Here is a 22,144-nt window from a genome sequence, read left to right as displayed (position 1 = left end):
AAGCTATTTGATGAGAGGCATGTTGAGTATTTTGCAGATCTCACTTTTTGTCACAAAGTTTTGAAAATTAAAAAATACATTTTTCTTTCTTCATTTTCAAAAATAAATGAGATCTGCAGAATACTCACCATGCCTCTTAGCAAATACCTTGGGGTGTCTACTTTCCAAAATGGGGTAATTTTGGGGAGGGGTGTGCTATCTGGACATTTCAGGGCCTCCGTAACTGTGATAGGTAGTGAGGAGTAAAATCACAATTTTACGCCTTTAGAAAGCCCGAAAGCGGTGCTTGGTTTTTGGGGTCCTGTACGTGGCTAGGCTCCCAAAAAGTCTCACACATGTGGTATCCTCATACTCAGGAGAAGCAGCAGAACCTATTTTGGGGTGTAATTCCACATATAACCATGCCATGTTTGAACAATATATCATTTAGTGACAACTTTGTGCAAAAAAAAAAAAAAAAAAATTCATTTTCCCTCAACCTTGTGGCAAAATATAAAATATTCCATGGACTCAACATGCCTATCAGCAAATAGCTTGGGGTGTCTACTTTCCAAAAAGGGGTGATTTGGGGGGGGGGGGTTGAACTGTCCTGGCATTTTATGCACAACATTTAGAAGCTTATGTCACACATCACCCACTTTTCTAACCACTTGAAGACAAAGCCCTTTCTGACACTTTTTGTTTACATGAAAAAATATTTTTTTTTGCAAGAAAATTACTTTGAACCCCCAAACATTATATATTTTTTTAAAGCAAAGGCCCTACAGATTAAAATGGTGGGTGCTGCAATTTTTTTTTTTCACACAGTATTTGCGCAGCGATTTTTCAAACGCATTTTTTTTGGAAAAAACACACTTTTTTAAATTTTAATACACTAAAACACACTATATTGCCCAAATGTTTGATGAAATAAAAAGATGATCTTATTCCGAGTACATGGATACCAAACACGACATGCTTTAAAATTGTGAACAAACGTGCATTGGCGACAAACTGCATACATTTTTAAAAGCCTTTACAGGTTACCATTTTAGATTTACAGAGGAGGTCTACTGCTAAAATTACTGCCCTCGATCTGACCTTCTTGGTGATACCTCACATGCATGGTGCAATTGCTGTTTACATATTACACCAGACCGAAGCTTGCATTCGCCTTTGCGCGTAAGCATGGGGGAACAGGGGTGCTTTTTTAAAAAAATATATTTTGCTTTTTAATTTTATTTTTAAACCGTTCCTTTCATTTTTTTAATAATTTTTATTGTTATCTCAGGGAATGTAAATATCTCCTATTATAGCAATAGGTAGTGACAGCCGTTGGAGCCGTTCTGGTCTCTGATCAGCTCTATGGTCAGCTGGCTGAACCACCGGCTACATTCTCGGGTTCCCTGTTGGGACAGGAGAGCCCAAGAAAACCATGGAAGACGGTGTGTGTGTGTGTGTGTGGGGGGAATGTTCCACTGTTTATAAAAGCAGTCTAGAGGCTAATTACCTAAACCTGCAGGCATCATTCTGGTATAACCGCTCCGAGTCCAGCAACATACCAATATGTTGCTGGTCCTTGTTGGGCATACATTGTAATGTTCATATCTCATGTAGCCTGTCTGACCGTCTCCTGTGTCTATCTCTGCAATCTCTGACCGTCTCCTGTTTCACATCTGTGCAATCTCTGACCGTCTCCTGCTTTTATCTCTGCAATCTCTGGCCATCTCTTGCTTTTATCTCTGCAATCTCTGGCTTTCTCCTGTTTTTATCTCTGCAATCTCTGACCATCTCCTGCTTTTATCTCTGCAATCTCTGACCGTCTCCTGCTTTTATCTCTACAATCTCCAGAAGCTAGCTTGCTGGAACAAGAGCTGTGAGTACTATAGAACCCAGAGTGATCTTACTATAGGTCGTATCGGCTGCACCATGATGTGAAGGGTAGGTTATTCATCCAACACGGGACCACCCTTGTTATTAGGGTTGCCACCTCATCCCTTTAAACCCGAACACATATGAATTACACAGGTTCTGAGGCTAATAAATGCAGATAAGGCAACAAATGAGTTTAATTATCACCTTAATCAGCCACAGAACCTGTGTAATTAATATGTGTTCGGGTTTAAAGGGATGAGGTGGCAACTCTACTTGTTATGCAGGCCAGACCACAAGCACTACCGGGAGTCTAACAACTTAGGTATTAGATATATATATATATATATATATATATATATATATATATATATATTATATCAAAAAAGGGAGGCAGGCATGGGCAGGTCTAGGAGTCTAGGCCCTGGTATTTTCTAGCACCCCATTTGCCCACTGTGGTTCTAAGGTGAGATGCAGTATATATCAGGGTCCACTTTGGACTGTAGCAGCATTAGCCATGCAGGGGTATAAGCAGGGTTTGAGGGGGCTTTCCTTGGGGTGGGATTGTCCCAGCTCCCACTGGAGATCTATTACTGTATAGCAGTGGTTCTACTGGGATTGGTTTAGGGTGGGACCAAGCAGGTTAGGGCTGGTAGGTAGGGCAGGGAGGACTGGAGAGTGGGGGGATTGTGGGTAAATTATGCTGTTTACTTTTTATCTTGTATTACATATGCACAATAAAACTTTTAAAGAGGTAACTCTAATGGGTGTGTACATTTTTCATTTTTTTTTGGTTGGATCATTATTCAAAGTGCCTATTTGCAACTAGTAAAAGTTATCAATGGCATTTACTCTTATTGAGCTAGCACTATACTGCCACTAGATGGGAGTAGAGTTACAAGCTCTAGCTGCTTATTAGGTGCAAAATTAAACAAAGTAACAGAATTAAAATTATATTTAAAGCTAATGTAATTTTTTATGAGATGCCTATAGCAGGGCATGCTCTTGCTATCCTTTTTTTCTTTTCTGTTCTTGGTCCACTAACTTTGCTCTGGCCACGCTGGCCAACTTCAGGTATGAGGGTACTCCCTGCTGGGGCCTAAAGACTTTTGTGCGAGTCTCCACTCCATGCACATTTACATTAAGATTGCATACAGCTGCTCACAGTACCCAGAAAAGCGAGAGTCATAGAACTAAAGCCACACCTTTTCCTCCACAACAGTGACTGAAAGGGGCTTTGACTTGGAGTCTGTGTTTCTGGCTCTGCCTATTTGTATGGTGCTGGTAAGGGCTGTATATAGGCTTGTAGTTCTATGTGGGAGTGTGCACAATGTGGAGATTCCAACAAGACTCCATAGGTCCTGACAGGCACAAGGGGCACCAGCATACCTGAAGTCAGCCAGTGCCACCAGGACACAGTTATCACAGCAAGAATAGAGGAGAAAAATTGTAAAAGAATAGCAGGAGCATGTAAGATGTCTTAACCTCGGCTGCCCTGGAAGATTACAGCAATGGAGGGCAGGGCAATGCATAGATAGGGGAGGGTTTAAACTAAAAGAAGAGGAATCAGAACAAGGGACAGTCCTTCTGACTGTTAAGTCTTTTGTGCTGATTTTTCTGTTTTTTATTTTGACTGCACCCAGGCTTTAAGACATGTCTACATATTGCACTGTGGTATTAAATTAACTGGTCTATAGTTACTTGAGATCTATACACTTTGAACCCTTTTTAAATATAGGCACAACTTTGGCCTTGAGCCAATCCAGATTTGGCTGCTCAATGACCAGGCCATTTTTTGCGATTCGGCACTGCGTTGCTTTAACTTACAATTGCGCGGTCGTGCGATGTTGTACCCAAACAAAATTGATGTCCTTTTTTTGCCACAAATAGAGCTTTCTTTAGTGGTATTTGATCATCTCTTTGATTTCATCATCTGTGGTTTTTATGTTTTGCGCTATAAAGAGCAACAATTTTGAAAAAAACACAATATTTTGTACTTTTTGCTATAATACATATCCCTATTTTTTTTTTAAAAATGCTAATTTTTCCTCAGTTTAGACCAATATGTATTCTTCTACATATTTTTGGTAATAAAAATCGCAATAAGCGTATATTGATTGGTTTGTGCAAAAGTTATAGTATCTACAAAATAGGCGAAAGGTTTATGGCATTTTTATTATTATTTTTTTTTAGTAGTAATGGCGGTGATCAGCGATTTTTATCAGGACTGCGACATTATGGCAGACAGATCGGACACTTTTGGCACATTTTTTGGGAGCATTGGCATTTATACAGCGATCAGTGCTATAAAAACGCACTGATTACTGTGTAAATGTCACTGGCAGGGAAGGGGTTAATAGTAGGGGTCGATCAAGGGGTTAATTGTGTGTTCTAGGGAGTGACTCTAACTGTGGGGGGATGGGACTGCCTGAGTGAGGAGAGCGATCGTTGTTCATACTTAGTATGAACAACAGATAGCTCTCCTTACCCCTGACAGCACAGAGATCTGTCTGTTTACATTAACAGATCTCCATTCTGTCTCTGTGTGGCACAACCACATGCGCATCGGCTCCGGCGGCGTGCACGCGCCCCTTAGCGGCCAAAAGGCGAACCGACGTAAGGTAACGTCGTTTCGCCCAGGGGAGCCAACCTGCCGTAGTACAACTGCAGCAGCTGGTCGGGAAGGGGTTAAAAATGAAATAACAGCGCTCAGCCCTTTCAGGACACATGGGTGTATGCCATCTGGTCCAGGTGCTTTATTCACCTTTATTTTGTCTAAATGTTTCTGGACCATATCAGTGTTGAGCCATTGTGCTTCTCTTGGGACTGTTAATGCTATCCCCATTATGGAATTGAGCTCAACTATTTCCTATTTTCCTTTGTATACACAGAGCTTAAGATGGTATATTATACAATTGCCTTCTCTCTGTCCCCAGTCACCCACTCTAGATTATTTTGTAAAGGGCCTACATGTTTAGACCTGACCTTTTTACTATTAATATATTTGAAGAATTTTGGGGGGTTGTTACACACTACAAAGTTCATTGATAGTCATTTTTTGTTGGTGACTCTTGACCATAGTATACTGTATTTGCAATATGTATGGCAATAATTCATGTAATATGCAATTTTAAGTTAGTTTTATGTTCAATGTGCCACAGCAAGGGATTCATAAGATCTTGGAATAGTTGAGGCTTGAGAAAGGGTATATCCTGAAACCGATCGCAGTGGCGGCCCGTCCATAGGGGGCGCACGGGCGCCGCCCCCCCCCCCCCCCCAAGCTATTCTCATTAAAAAAAAAAAAAAGCGGTCACTTTAAGAGTGACAGGACACACGGCGGTCTATGGGAAGCTGATTTGCCAGTGTGCTGGGCGCAAACGATGCGCCCTGAACACTGCCCACTCTACACTCATTTGTCCCTTTGGCTCCTTGTCTGTGTTTGATTGGCGGGGACCGGAGGACAGTGCTTTTTGCAGCGTCAGTTTCTGTTCACTCACCATGCTGCTTTGTGTTGGACTGGCGTGCGGACTGGGTGGTGCAGGGGATGGAGGAACAGGAACAAGCTCCAGTAAGGACGACCACCTATGCTCTGTATTGCACTGCACTTTTGCAGTTCTGATATCTGATTTGTCATTGACTGATATCAGAGTACTGGCGGTCTGTCTGTAATGCTTATGTTCTTTGCCCCTCCCCCCTCCCGACAGACTGCTTTGGCTGGAGCCTGGGCATCTCTTCTGCAGTAAATCATGGCAGGCAGCTACTGTGTGGGATTCTACTTGACTATCACAAGAAGAAGATGGGTGAGTTTCACAGCAACAGGCTGTGTTTTAAAATGTGTCAAAAACGGGCATTCAGGCAGTGAAGAGGTTTCCAAACATTAACTGTATGGGGAGAGAGAACATGGTCTGTGGGGGAGGGTGAGAACAACATGCCAACTTCATCATATTACAGGGTAATTCCTCCTCACTGACTCAGGTGCAAATATTACTAATGTGTGTGCTGCTGGAGCCCCTCCACCTTTGTGTATAGTGTTCGCTCTGTGTATAGTGTTCGCTCTGTGTATTGTGACTGCTCTGTGTATAGTGTTCCCTCTGTAAATAGTGACCGCTCTGTGTATAGTGACCGCTCTGTGTATTGTGACCACTCTGTGTATAGTGTTCCCTCTGTAAATAGTGACCGCTCTGTGTATAGTGTTCGCTCTGTGAATAGTGACCGCTCTGTGTATAGTGTTTGCTCTGTGTATAGTGACCGCTCTGTGTATAGTGACCGCTCTGTGTATAGTGTTCGCTCTGTGTATAGTGACCGCTCTGTGTATAGTGTTCGCTCTGTGTAAAGTAACCGCTCTGTGTATAGTGTTCGCTCTGTGAATAGTGACCGCTCTGTGTATAGTGTTCGCTCTGTGTATAGTGACCGCTCTGTGTATAGTGTTCGCTCTGTGTATAGTGACCGCTCTGTGTATAGTGTTCGCTCTGTGTATAGTGTTCGCTCTGTGTATTGTGACCACTCTGTGTATAGTGTTCGCTCTGTAAATAGTGACCGCTCTGTGTATAGTGTTCGCTCTGTGTATAGTGACCGCTCTGTGTATAGTGATCGCTCTGTGTATAGTGTTCGCTCTGTGTATAGTGTTCGCTCTGTGTATTGTGACCGCTCTGTGTATAGTGTTCGCTCTGTAAATAGTGACGGCTCTGTGTATAGTGTTCGCTGTGTATAGTGTTCGCTCTGTATAGTGATCGCTCTGTGTATAGTGACCGCTCTGTGTATAGTGTTCGCTCTGTAAATAGTGACCGCTCTGTGTATAGTGTTCGCTCTGTATAGTGATCGCTCTGTGTATAGTGTTCGCTCTGTATAGTGATCACTCTGTGTATAGTGTTCGCTCTGTGTATAGTATTCGCTCTGTGTATAGTGTTCGCTCTGTGTATAGTGATCGCTCTGTGTATAGTGATCGCTCTGTGTATAATATACAGTGATTGCTCTGTGTATAGTGTGTGCTCTGTGTATAATATACAGTGTGTGCTCTGTGTGTATAATATACAGTGTGCGCTCTGTGTGTATAATATACAGTGTGCGCTCTGCGTGTATAATATACAGTGTGCGCTCTGTGTGTATAATATACAGTGTGCGCTTTGTGTATAACATACAGTGTGCGCTCTGTGTATAATATACAGTGTGTGCTCCGTGTGCTCTGTGTATAGTGTGTGTGCTCTGTGTATAGTGTACAGTGTGGGCTCTGTGTGTCTTATATACAGTGTGCGCTCTGTGTATAATATACAGTGTGTGCTCCACGTGCTCTGTGTATAGTGTGTGTGCTCTGTGTATAGTGTACAGTGTGGGCTCTGTGTGTATAATATACAGTGTGCGCTTTGTGTATAATATACAGTGTGCGCTCTGTGTATAATATACAGTGTGCGCTCTGTGTATAATATACAGTGTGCGCTCTGTGTATAATATACAGTGTGCGCTCTGTGTATAATATACAGTGTGTGCTCCGTGTGCTCTGTGTATAGTGTGTGTGCTCTGTGTATAGTGTACAGTGTGGGCTCTGTGTGTGTTTAATATACAGTGTGTGCTCTGTGTGTATAATATACAGTGTGCGCTCTGTGTATAATATACAGTGTGCGCTCTGTGTGTATAATATACAGCGTGCGCTCTGTGTGTATAAATAAAGGGGACGTACTAAACTGCATATTGGGATGATGGGATGATTGGATTATTGGCTGCAATACTGAGAACTCTCAATAGATGTCAGTGTACCATATACACATATATATGGTAATGACTCTGTTGTTTCTCAAAATATGTTATTCTTTACTGCAGTGCTTGATACAATGTTGCAAGAAGCAGTTGCTAATGTTTAACTCTTCACTTGCTGATATATATGCAGCTGTACAACAGTTGCTGATATACATGCAGCTGTACAACAGGATACAGAAGTAATATAAAAATTACATTTGACCTGTTTTTGATGGGAATATGGGTAGAATTATTATTGCTCATGGGCATTATTGGAGGAATATCATGTTAACACCCGACAATGAACATATTTAATTAACAATAATAATATGCATATACTTTTTCTACATAGGGATTATGGGTGGAATATTGTAGTTAGACATGCATAGGAATATATTAAACCTATTTCTGATATAAATATGTATATAATTATTTTTCTACATGGGGATTATTGGTGGAATATTGTTTATAAATATACATAGCAACATATTAAACCCATTTCTAAAGAGAATATGCATATAATGATTTTTCTACATGGGGATTATTGGTGGAATATTGTTTATAAATATACATAGCAACATATTAAACCCATTTCTGATGAGAATATGCATATAATTATAATTCTACATGGGGATTATTGGTGGAATATTGTTTATAAATATACATAGCAACATATTAAACCCATTTCTAAAGAGAATATGCATATAATTATTTTTCTACAGGGGGATTATTAGTGGAATATTGTTTAAAAATATACATAGCAACATATTAAACCCATTTCTAATGAGAATATGCATATAATTATAATTCTACATGGGGATTATTGGTGGAATATTGCTTATAAATATACATAGCAACATATTTAACCCATTTATGATATGAAGATGCATGTAATTATTTTCTACATGGGGATTATTGGTGGAATATTGTTTATAAATATACATAGCAACATATTAAACCCATTTCTGATGAGAATATGCATATAATTATTTTTCTACATTGGGATTATTGGTGGAATATTGTTTATAAATATACATAGCAACATATTAAACCCATTTTTAATGAGAATATGCATATAATTATTTTTCTACATGGGGATTATTGGTGGAATATTGTTTAAAAATATACATAGCAACATATTAAACCCATTTCCAATGAGAATATGCATATAATTATATTTCTACATGTGGATTATTGGTGGAATATTGTTTATAAATATATATAGCAACATATTAAACCCATTTCTAAAGAGAATATGCATATAATTATAATTCTGCATGGGGATTATTGGTGGGATATTGTTTATAAATATACATAGCAACATATTAAACCCATTTCTAAAGAGAATATGCATATAATTATTTTTCTACATGGGGATTATTGGTGGAATATTGTTTATAAATATACATAGCAACATATTAAACCATTTCTAAAGAGAATATGCATATAATTATAATTCTACATTGGCATTATTGGTGGAATATTGTTTATAAATATACATAGCAACATATTAAACCCATTTCTAAAGAGAATATGCATATAATTATTTTTCTACATGGGGATTATTGGTGGAATATTGTTTAAAAATATACATAGCAACATATTAAACCCATTTCTAATGAGAATATGCATATAATTATATTTCTACATGGGGATTATTGCTGGAATATGGTTTATAAATATACATAGCAACATATTAAACCCATTTATGATATGAATATGCATGTAATTATTTTTCTACATGGGGATTATTGGTGGAATATTGTTTATAAATATACATAGCAACATATTAAACCCATTTCTGATGAGAATATGCATAAAATTATTTTTCTACATGGGGATTATTGGTGGAATATTGTTTAAAAATATACATAGCAACATATTAAACCCATTTCCAATGAGAATATGCATATAATTATATTTCTACATGTGGATTATTGGTGGAATATTGTTTATAAATATACATAGCAACATATTAAACCCATTTCTGATGAGAATATGCATAAAATTATTTTTCTACATGGGGATTATTGGTGGAATATTGTTTAAAAATATACATAGCAACATATTAAACCCATTTCCAATGAGAATATGCATATAATTATATTTCTACATGTGGATTATTGGTGGAATATTGTTTATAAATATACATAGCGACATATTAAACCCATTTCTAAAGAGAATATGCATATAATTATTTTTCTACAGGGGGATTATTGGTGGAATATTGTTTAAAAATATACATAGCAACATATTAAACCCATTTCTAATGAGAATATGCATATAATTATAATTCTACATGGGGATTATTGGTGGAATATTGCTTATAAATATACATAGCAACATATTTAACCCATTTATGATATGAAGATGCATGTAATTATTTTCTACATGGGGATTATTGGTGGAATATTGTTTATAAATATACATAGCAACATATTAAACCCATTTCTGATGAGAATATGCATATAATTATTTTTCTACATTGGGATTATTGGTGGAATATTGTTTATAAATATACATAGCAACATATTAAACCCATTTTTAATGAGAATATGCATATAATTATATTTCTACATGTGGATTATTGGTGGAATATTGTTTATAAATATACATAGCAACATATTAAACCCATTTCTGATGAGAATATGCATATAATTATTTTTCTACATGGGGATTATTGGTGGAATATTGTTTAAAAATATACATAGCAACATATTAAACCCATTTCCAATGAGAATATGCATATAATTATATTTCTACATGTGGATTATTGGTGGAATATTGTTTATAAATATATATAGCAACATATTAAACCCATTTCTAAAGAGAATATGCATATAATTATAATTCTGCATGGGGATTATTGGTGGGATATTGTTTATAAATATACATAGCAACATATTAAACCCATTTCTAAAGAGAATATGCATATAATTATTTTTCTACATGGGGATTATTGGTGGAATATTGTTTATAAATATACATAGCAACATATTAAACCATTTCTAAAGAGAATATGCATATAATTATAATTCTACATTGGCATTATTGGTGGAATATTGTTTATAAATATACATAGCAACATATTAAACCCATTTCTAAAGAGAATATGCATATAATTATTTTTCTACATGGGGATTATTGGTGGAATATTGTTTAAAAATATACATAGCAACATATTAAACCCATTTCTAATGAGAATATGCATATAATTATATTTCTACATGGGGATTATTGCTGGAATATGGTTTATAAATATACATAGCAACATATTAAACCCATTTATGGTATGAATATGCATGTAATTATTTTTCTACATGGGGATTATTAGTGGAATATTGTTTATAAATATACATAGCAACATATTAAACCCATTTCTGATGAGAATATGCATAAAATTATTTTTCTACATGGGGATTATTGGTGGAATATTGTTTAAAAATATACATAGCAACATATTAAACCCATTTCTAATGAGAATATGCATATAATTATATTTCTACATGTGGATTATTGGTGGAATATTGTTTATAAACATACATAGCAACATATTAAACCCATTTCTGATGAGAATATGCATATAATTATTTTTCTACATGGGGATTATTGGTGGAATATTGTTTAAAAATATACATAGCAACATATTAAACCCATTTCTAATGAGAATATGCATATAATTATAATTCTACATGTGGATTATTGGTGGAATATTGCTTATAAATATACATAGCAACATATTAAACCCATTTCTGATGAGAATATGCATATAATTATTTTTCTACATGGGGATTATTGGTGGAATATTGTTTAAAAATATACATAGCAACATATTAAACCCATTTCCAATGAGAATATGCATATAATTATATTTCTACATGTGGATTATTGGTGGAATATTGTTTATAAATATACATAGCGACATATTAACCAGTTGCCGACCGCCGCACGACGATGTACGTCGACAGAGCGGCACGGGCAGGCAAAAGGGCTTACCTGTACGTCCTTGCCTGCCCGCGGGTGGGGGGTCCAATCGGACCCCCCCCGGTGCCTGCGGCGGTCGGCAAATCTCCCCCGGCGATCGGTGGTGAGGGGGAGGCCATCCATTCGTGGCCCCCCCCTCGCGATCGCTCCCAGCCAATGGGATAATTTCCCTGCCTCTGTATTGTACACAGAGGCAGAGGAAATGATGTCATCTCTCCTCGGCTCGGTATTTTCCGTTCCGGGCCGAGGAGAGAAGACTGTAATGTGAGTGCACCAACACACACACAGTAGAACATGCCAGGCACACAAAACACCCCGATCGCCCCCCAATCACCCCCCCCCCGTCACAAACTGACACCAAGCAGGTTTTTTTTTTTTTTTTCTTTCTGATTACTGTATTGGTGTCAGTTTGTAACAGTTACAGTGTTAGGGCAGTGAGTGTTAGCCCCCTTTAGGTCTAGGATACCCCCCTAACCCCCCCTAATAAAGTTTTAACCCCTTGATCACCCCCCGTCACCAGTGTCGCTAAGCAATCATTTTTCTGATCGCTGTATTAGTGTCACTGGTGACGCTAGTTAGGGACGTAAATATTTAGGTTCGCCGTCAGCATTTTATAGCGACAGGGACCCCCATATACTATCTAATAAATGTTTTAACCCCTTGATTGCCCCCTAGTTAACCCTTTCACCACTGATCACCGTATAACCGTTACGGGTGACGCTGGTTAGTTCGTTTATTTTTTATAGTGTCAGGGCACCCGCCGTTTATTACCGAATAAAGGTTTAGCCCCCTGATCGCCCGGCGGTGATATGCGTCGCCCCAGGCAGCGTCAGATTAGCGCCAGTACCGCTAACACCCACGCACGCAGCATACGCCTCCCTTAGTGGTATAGTATCTGAACGGATCAATATCTGATCCGTTCAGATCTATACTAGCGTCCCCAGCAGTTTAGGGTTCCCAAAAACGCAGTGTTAGCGGGATCAGCCCAGATACCTGCTAGCACCTGCGTTTTGCCCCTCCGCCCGGCCCAGCCCAGCCCACCCAAGTGCAGTATCGATCGATCACTGTCACTTACAAAACACTAAACGCATAACTGCAGCGTTCGCAGAGTCAGGCCTGATCCCTGCGATTGCTAACAGTTTTTTTGGTAGCGTTTTGGTGAACTGGCAAGCACCAGCCCCAGGCAGCGTCAGGTTAGCGCCAGTACCGCTAACACCCACGCACGCACCGTACACCTCCCTTAGTGGTATAGTATCTGAACTGATCAATATCTGATCCGATCAGATGTATACTGGCGTCCCCAGCAGTTTAGGGTTCCCAAAAACGCAGTGTTAGTGGGATCAGCCCAGATACCTGCTAGCACCTGCGTTTTGCCCCTCCGCCTGGCCCAGCCCAGCCCACCCAAGTGCAGTATCGATCGATCACTGACACTTACAAAACACTAAACGCATAACTGCAGCGTTCGCAGAGTCAGGCCTGATCCCTGCGATCGTTAACAGTTTTTTTGGTAGCGTTTTGGTGAACTGGCAAGCGCCAGTGGCCTAGTACACCCCGGTCGTAGTCAAACCAGCACTGCAGTAACACTTGGTGACGTGGCGAGTCCCATAAGTGCAGTTCAAGCTGGTGAGGTGGCAAGCACAAGTAGTGTCCCGCTGCCACCAAAAAGACAAACACAGGCCCGTCATGCCCATAATGCCCTTCCTGCTGCATTCGCCAATCCTAATTGGGAACCCACCACTTCTGCAGCGCCCGTACTTCCCCCATTCACATCCCCAACCAAATGCAGTCGGCTGCATGAGAGGCATTTTTATGTCCTCCCGAGTACCCCTACCCAACGAACCCCCCCAAAAAAGATGTGTCTGCAGCAAGCGCGGATATAGGCGTGACACCCGCTATTATTGTCCCTCCTGTCAATCCTGGTCTTTGCATTGGTGAATGTTTTGAACGCTACCATTCACTAGTTGAGTATTAGCGTAGGGTACAGCATTGCACAGACTAGGCACACTTTCACAGGGTCTCCCAAGATGCCATCGCATTTTGAGAGACCCGAACCTGGAACCGGTTACAGTTATAAAAGTTACAGTTACAAAAAAAGTGTAAAAAAAAAAAAAAAAACACAAACAAAAATATAAAATAAAAAATAATAGTTGTCGTTTTATTGTTCTCTCTCTATTCTCTCTCTCTATTGTTCTGCTCTTTTTTTACTGTATTATATTCTGCAATGTTTTATTGTTATTATGTTTTATCATGTTTGCTTTTCAGGTATGCAATTTTTTATACTTTACCGTTTACTGTGCTTTATTGTTAACCATTTTTTTGTCTTCAGGTACACCATTCACGACTTTGAGTGGTTATACCAGAATGATGCTTGCAGGTTTAGGTATCATCTTGGTATCATTCTTTTCAGCCAGCGGTCGGCTTTCATGTAAAAGCAATCCTAGCGGCTAATTAGCCTCTAGACTGCTTTTACAAGCAGTGGGAGAGAATGCCCCCCCCCCACCGTCTTCCGTGTTTTTCTCTGGCTCTCCTGTCTCAACAGGGAACCTGAGAATGCAGCCGGTGATTCAGCCAGCTGACCATAGAGCTGATCAGAGACCAGAGTGGCTCCAAACATCTCTATGGCCTAAGAAACCGGAAGCTACAAGCATTTTATGACTTAGATTTCGCCGGATGTAAATAGCGCCATTGGGAAATTGGGGAAGCATTTTATCACACCGATCTTGGTGTGGTCAGATGCTTTGAGGGCAGAGGAGAAATCTAGGGTCTAATAGACCCCAATTTTTTCAAAAAAGAGTACCTGTCACTACCTATTGCTATCATAGGGGATATTTACATTCCCTGAGATAACAATAAAAATGATTAAAAAAAAAAAAAATGAAAGGAACAGTTTTAAAATAAGATAAAAAAGCAAAAAAATAATAAAGAAAAAAAAAAAAAGCACCCCTGTCCCCCCTGCTGTCGCGCTAAGGCGAACGCAAGCGTCGGTCTGGCGTCAAATGTAAACAGCAATTGCACCATGCATGTGAGGTATCACCGCGACGGTCAGATCGAGGGCAGTAATTTTAGCAGTAGACCTCCTCTAAATCTAAAGTGGTAACCTGTAAAGGCTTTTAAAGGCTTTTAAAAATGTATTTATTTTGTTGCCACTGCACGTTTGTGCGCATTTGTAAAGCATGTCATGTTTGGTATCCATGTACTCGGCCTAAGATCATCTTTTTTATTTCATCAAACATTTGGGCAATATAGTGTGTTTTAGTGCATTAAAATGTAAAAAAGTGTGTTTTTTCCCCAAAAAATGCGTTTGAAAAATCGCTGCGCAAATACTGTGTGAAAAAAAAAATGAAACACCCACCATTTTAATCTGTAGGGCATTTGCTTTAAAAAAATATATAATGTTTGGGGGTTCAAAGTAATTTTCTTGCAAAAAAAAATAATTTTTTCATGTAATCAAAAAGTGTCAGAAAGGGCTTTGTCTTCAAGTGGTTAGAATGTTGTGCATAAAATGCCAGGACAGTTCAACCCCCCCCCCAAATGACCCCATTTTGGAAAGTAGACACCCCAAGCTATTTGCTAAGAGGCATGTCGAGTCCATGGAATATTTTATATTGTGACACAAGTTGCAGGAAAGAGACAAATTTTTTTTTTTGCACAAAGTTGTCACTAAATGATATATTGCTCAAACATGCCATGGGAATATGTGAAATTACACCCCAAAATACATTCTGTTGCTTCTCCTGAGTACGTGGATACCACATGTGTGAGACTTTTTGGGAGCCTAGCCGCGTATGGGACCCCGAAAACCAAGCACCGCCTTCAGGCTTTCTAAGGGCGTAAATTTTTGATTTCACTCTTCACTGCCTATCACAGTCTCGGAGGCCATGGAATGCCCGGGTGGCACAAAACCCCCCCTAATGACCGCATTTTGGAAAGTAGACACCCAAAGCTATTTGCTGAGCGGTATAGTGAGTATTTTGCAGACCTCACTTTTTGTCACAAAGTTTTGAAAATTAAAAAAAGAAAAAAAAAATGTTTTTTTTTGTCTTTCTTCATTTTCAAAAACAAATGAGAGCTGCAAAATACTCACCATGCCTCTCAGCAAATAGCTTGGGGTGTCTACTTTCCAAAATGGGGTCATTTGGGGGGGGTTTGTGCCACCTGGGCATTCCATGACCTCCGAAACTGTGATAGGCAGTGAAGAGTGAAATCAAAAATGTACACCCTTAGAAATCCTGAAGGCGGTGATTGGTTTTCGGGGCCCCGTACGCGGCTAGGCTCCTAAAAAGTCCCACACATGTGGTATCCCTGTACTCAAGAGAAGCAGCAGAATGTATTTTGGGGTGCAATTCCACATATGCCCATGACCTGTGTGAGCAATATATCATTTAGTGACAACTTTGTGCAAAAAAAAAAAAAAATAAATAAATAAATTGTCACTTTCCCGCAACTTGTGTCAAAATATAAAATATTCCATGGACTCAACATGCCTCTAAGCAAATAGCTTGGGGTGTCTACTTTCCAAAATGGGGTCATTTGGGGGGGGTTTGTGCCATCTGGGCATTTTATGGCCTTCAAAACTGTGATAGGTAGTGAGGAGTAAAATCAAAAATGTACGCCCTTAGAAATCCTGAAGGCAGTGATTGGTTTTCGGGGCCCCGTACGTGGCTAGGCTCCCAAAAAGTCCCACACATGTGGTATCCCCATACTCAGGAGAAGCAGCTAAATGTATTTTGGGGTGCAATTCCACATATGCCCATGGCCTGTGTGAGCAATATATCATTTAGTGACAACTTTTTGTAATTTTTTTTTTTTTTTGTCATTATTCAATCACTTGGGACAAAAAAAATGAATATTCAATGGGCTCAACATGCCTCTCAGCAATTTCCTTGGGGTGTCTACTTTCCAAAATGGGGTCATTTGTGGGGGTTTTGTACTGCCCTGCCATTTTAGCACCTCAAGAAACGACATAGGCAGTCATAAATTAAAGGCTGTGTAAATTCCAGAAAATGTACCCTAGTTTGTAGGCGCTATAACTTTTGCGCAAACCAATAAATATACACTTATTGACATTTTTTTTACCAAAGACATGTGGCCGAATACATTTTGGCCTAAATGTATGACTAAAATTGAGTTTATTGGATTTTTTTTAGAACAAAAAGTAGAAAATATCATTTTTTTTCAAAATTTTCGGTCTTTTTCCGTGTATAGCGTAAAAAAATAAAAACGGCAGAGGTGATCAAATACCATCAAAAGAAAGCTCTATTTGTGGGAAGAAAAGGACGCAAATTTCGTTTGGGTACAGCATTGCATGACCGCCCAATTAGCAGTTAAAGCGACGCAGTGCCAAATTGGAAAAACTGCTCTGGTCAGGAAGGGGGTAAATCCTTCCGGGGCTGAAGTGGTTAAACCCATTTCTAAAGAGAATATGCATATAATTATTTTTCTACATGGGGATTATTGGTGGAATATTGTTTATAAATATACATAGCAACATATTAAACCCATTTCTGATGAGAATATGCATATAATTATTTTTCTACATGGGGATTATTGGTGGAATATTGTTTAAAAATATACATAGCAACATATTAAACCCATTTCCAATGAGAATATGCATATAATTATATTTCTACATGTGGATTATTGGTGGAATATTGTTTATAAATATACATAGCAACATATTAAACCCATTTCTAATGAGAATATGCATATAATTATATTTCTACATGTGGATTATTGGTGGAATATTGTTTATAAATATACATAGCAACATATTAAACCCATTTCTAAAGAGAATATGCATATAATGATTTTTCTACATGGGGATTATTGGTGGAATATTGTTTATAAATATACATAGCAACATATTAAACCCATTTCCAATGAGAATATGCATATAATTATATTTCTACATGTGGATTATTGGTGGAATATTGTTTATAAATATACATAGCAACATATTAAACCCATTTCTAAAGAGAATATGCATATAATTATTTTTCTACATGGGGATTATTGGTGGAATATTGTTCATAAATTTACATAGCAACATATTAAACCCATTTCTGATGAGAAAATGCATATAATTATTTTTCAACATGGAGATTATTGGTGGAATATTGTTTATAAATATACATAGCAACATATTAAACCCATTTCTGATGAGAATATGCATATAATTATAATTCTACATGGGGATTATTGGTGGAATATTGTTTATAAATATACATAGCAACATATTAAACCCATTTCTGATGAGAAAATGCATATAATTATTTTTCTACATGGGGATTATTGGTGGAATATTTTTTATAAATATACATAGCAACATATTAAACCCATTTCTGATGAGAATATGCATATAATTATAATTCTACATGGGGATTATTGGTGGAATATTGCTTATAAATATACATAGCAACATATTAAACCCATTTCTGATAAGAATATGCATATAATTACATTTCTACATGGGGATTATTGGTGGAATATTGTTTATAAATATACATAGCAACATATTAAACTCATTTCTGATGAGAATATGCATATATGTTGCTATGTATATTTATAAACAATATTCCACCAATAATCCCCATGTAGAAATATAATTACCGTATTTATCGGCGTATAACACGCACTTTTTTCCCCTTAAAATAAGGGGAAAATCGTGGGTGCGTGTTATACGCCGATCCCCGCTATTTTGTGATCTGTCGGAGCGATCGCCGCGATCGCCGCCGACATTCACATAGCTTGTATTTTTAAACATGGTGCCGCGGAGGGACTCGGGGGCGCTCGTTCAGCTGAACGAGCGCCGCCGAGGACACAGTGACTGGGCGGAGCCGAGATACACATAGCTGAGGCTTCTTGGCTATTCTCGGCGCCTTCACAGTCACGCCCAGTCCCGCCATTGGACCTGTGTTATGTCCATCATAGGGACTGGGCGTGACTGTGAACGGCGCCGAGAATAGCCGAGAAGCCTCGGCTATGTGTATCTCGGCTCCGCCCAGTCACTGTGTCCTCGGCGGCGCTCGTTCAGCTGAACGAGCGCCCCCGAGTCCCTCCGAACTCCGCGGCGCCATGTTTAAAAATACAAACTAAACGTTTGTATGTCGGCGGCGACAAGGCTGCACGGACCACTGGGGACAAGGCTGCACTGGGGCAAAGCTGAACTGGGGCAAAGCTGCACTGGGGACAAGGCTGCACTGGGGCAAAGCTGAACTGGGGCAAAGCTGCACTGGGGACAAGGCTGCACTGGGGCAAAGCTGAACTGGGGCAAAGCTGCACTGACAAGACTGCACTGGGGCAAAGCTGCACTGACAAGACTGCACTGGGGCAAAGCTGCACTGACAAGGCTGCACTGGGGCAAAGCTGCACTGACAAGGCTGCACTGGGACAAAGCTGCACTGACAAGGCTGCACTGGGGCAAAGCTGCACTGACAAGACTGCACTGGGGCAAAGCTGCACTGACAAGGCTGCACTGGACACTGGGGAAAGGCTGCAGATGAACACTGATGAGGCTGCATTGATGGGCATTTAAATGTAAGTTTTTTTCCTTGAACTTCCCTCCTAAAAGTTTTTTTCCTTAAAATTCCCTCCTAAACTTGGGGTGCGTGTTATACGCCGGCGCGTGTTATACGCCGATAAATACGGTATATTCATATTCTCATCAGAAATGGGTTTAATATGTTGTTATGTATATTTATAAACAATATTACACCAATATTCCCCATGTAGAAAAATAATTACATGCATTTTCATATCAGAAATAGGTTTAATATGTTGCTATGTATATTTATAAACAATATTCTACCAATAATCCCCATGTAGAAATATAATTATATGCATATTCTTATCAGAAATGGGTTTACTATGTTGCTATGTATATTTATGAACAATATTCCACCAATAATCCCCATGTAGAAATATAATTATATGCATATTCTCAACAGAAAATGGTCTAATATGTTGCTATGTATATTTATAAACAATATTCCACCAATAACCCCATGTAGAAAAATAATTACATGCATATTAATATCATAAATGGGTTAAATATGTTGCTATGTATATTTATAAACAATATTCCACCAATGTTCCCCATGTAGAAAAATAATTATATCCATATTCTCTTTAGAAATGGGTTTAATATGTTGCTATGTATATTTATATACAATATTCCACCAATAATCCCCATGTAGAAAAATAATTATATGCATTTTCTCATCAGAAATGGGTTTAATATGTTGCTATATAAATTTATGAACAATATTCCACCAATAATCCCCATGTAGAAAATAATTATATGCATATTCTCATCAGAAATGGGTTTAATATGTTGCTATGTATATTTATAAACAATATTCCACCAATAATCCCCATGTAGAAAAATAAGTACATGCATATTTATATCATAAATGGGTTAAATATGTTGCTATGTATATTTATAAACAATATTCCACCAATAATCTCCATGTAGAAAAATAATTATATGCATTTTCTCATAAGAAATGGGTTTAATATGTTGCTATGTATATTTATAAACAATATTCCACCAATAATCCACATGTAGAAATATAATTATATGCATATTCTCATTAGAAATGGGTTTAATATGTTGCTATGTATATTTTTAAACAATATTCCACCAATAATCCCCATGTAGAAAAATAATTATATGCATTTTCTCATCAGAAATTGGTTTAATATGTTGCTATGTATATTTATAAACAATATTCCACCAATAATCCCCATGTAGAAAAATAATTAGATGCATATTCTCTTTAGAAATGGGTTTAATATGTTGCTATGTATATTTATAAACAATATTCCACCAATAATCCACATGTAGAAATATAATTATATGCATATTCTCATTAGAAATGGGTTTAATATGTTGCTATGTATATTTTTAAACAATATTCCACCAATAATCCCCATGTAGAAAAATAATTATATGCATTTTCTCATCAGAAATGGGTTTATTATGTTGCTATGTATATTTATAAACAATATTCCACCAATAATCCACATGTAGAAATATAATTATATGCATATTCTCATTAGAAATGGGTTTAATATGTTGCTATGTATATTTTTAAACAATATTCCACCAATAATCCCCATGTAGAAAAATAATTATATGCATTTTCTCATCAGAAATGGGTTTAATATGTTGCTATGTATATTTATAAACAATATTCCACCAATAATCCACATGTAGAAATATAATTATATGCATATTCTCATTAGAAATGGGTTTAATATGTTGCTATGTATATTTTTAAACAATATTCCACCAATAATCCCCATGTAGAAAAATAATTATATGCATTTTCTCATCAGAAATGGGTTTAATATGTTGCTATGTATATTTATAAACAACATTCCACCAATAATCCCCATGTAGAAAAATAATTATATGCATATTCTCTTTAGAAATGGGTTTAATATGTTGCTATGTATATTTATAAACAATATTCCACCAATAATCCCCATGTAGAATTATAATTATATGCATATTCTCATCAGAAATGGGTTTAATATGTTGCTAGGTATATTTATAAACAATATTCCACCAATAATCCCCATGTAGAAAAATCATTATATGCATATTCTCTTTAGAAATGGGTTTAATATGTTGCTATGTATATTTATAAACAATATTCCACCAATAATCCCCATGTAGAATTATAATTATATGCATATTCTCATCAGAAATGGGTTTAATATGTTGCTAGGTATATTTATAAACAATATTCCACCAATAATCCCCATGTAGAAAAATCATTATATGCATATTCTCTTTAGAAATGGGTTTAATATGTTGCTATGTATATTTATAAACAATATTCCACCAATAATCCCAATGTAGAAAAATAACTATATGCATATTCTCAGCAGAAATGGGTTTAATATGCTGCTATGTATATTTATAAACAATATTCCACCAATAATCCCCATTTAGAAAAATAATTATATACATATTTATATCAGAAATAGGTTTAATATATTCCTATGTATGTCTAACTACAATATTCCACCCATAATCCCTATGTAGAAAAAGTATATGCATATTATTATTGTTAATTAAATATGTTCATTGTCGGGTGTTAACATGATATTCCTCCAATAATCCCCATGAGCAATAATAATTCTACCCATATTCCCATCAAAAACAGGTCAAATGTAATTTTTATATTGCTTCTGTATCCTGTTGTACAGCTGCATATATATCAGCAAGTGAAGAGTTAAACATTAGCAACTGCTTCTTGCAACATTGTATCAAGCACTGCAGTAAAGAATAACATATTTTGAGAAACAACAGAGTCATTACCATATATATGTGTATATGGTACACTGACATCTAGTGAGAGTTCTCAGTATTGCAGCCAATAATCCAATCATCCCATCATCCCAATATGCAGTTTAGTACGTCCCTAAATAAAGTAATATGGTGCAGCGCTAATGAAGGTGGAATAAATAATAACATTTTTCCAGTCAAAAATTAATATAGTATGAAAATGTGCAAATCATATATACACAATATAAAATTACACAACAATGGTGATAGAGTTGCATAAAC

The 22,144-nt window shown here is 37.5% G+C and overlaps 1 long non-coding RNA gene across 1 annotated transcript in view; it reads left to right on the top strand.

Moving 5' to 3' along the window:
* Nucleotides 1-5,174: 5,174 nt before the first annotated feature.
* Nucleotides 5,175-22,144, top strand: part of LOC141105026 (uncharacterized) — a 51,480-nt gene continuing 34,510 nt past the window's right edge. Inside the window, exon 1 of the long non-coding RNA XR_012235531.1 lies at nt 5,175-5,651. This is a non-coding gene — a long non-coding RNA (uncharacterized lncRNA). The remainder of the gene's footprint in view (nt 5,652-22,144) is intronic.

This window comes from Aquarana catesbeiana, linkage group LG01 (genome assembly GCF_042186555.1).
Source record: "Aquarana catesbeiana isolate 2022-GZ linkage group LG01, ASM4218655v1, whole genome shotgun sequence".
In the NCBI taxonomy this organism is placed as follows: Eukaryota; Metazoa; Chordata; class Amphibia; order Anura; family Ranidae; genus Aquarana; species Aquarana catesbeiana.
This window is presented reverse-complemented; position numbering and strand designations above follow the sequence as displayed.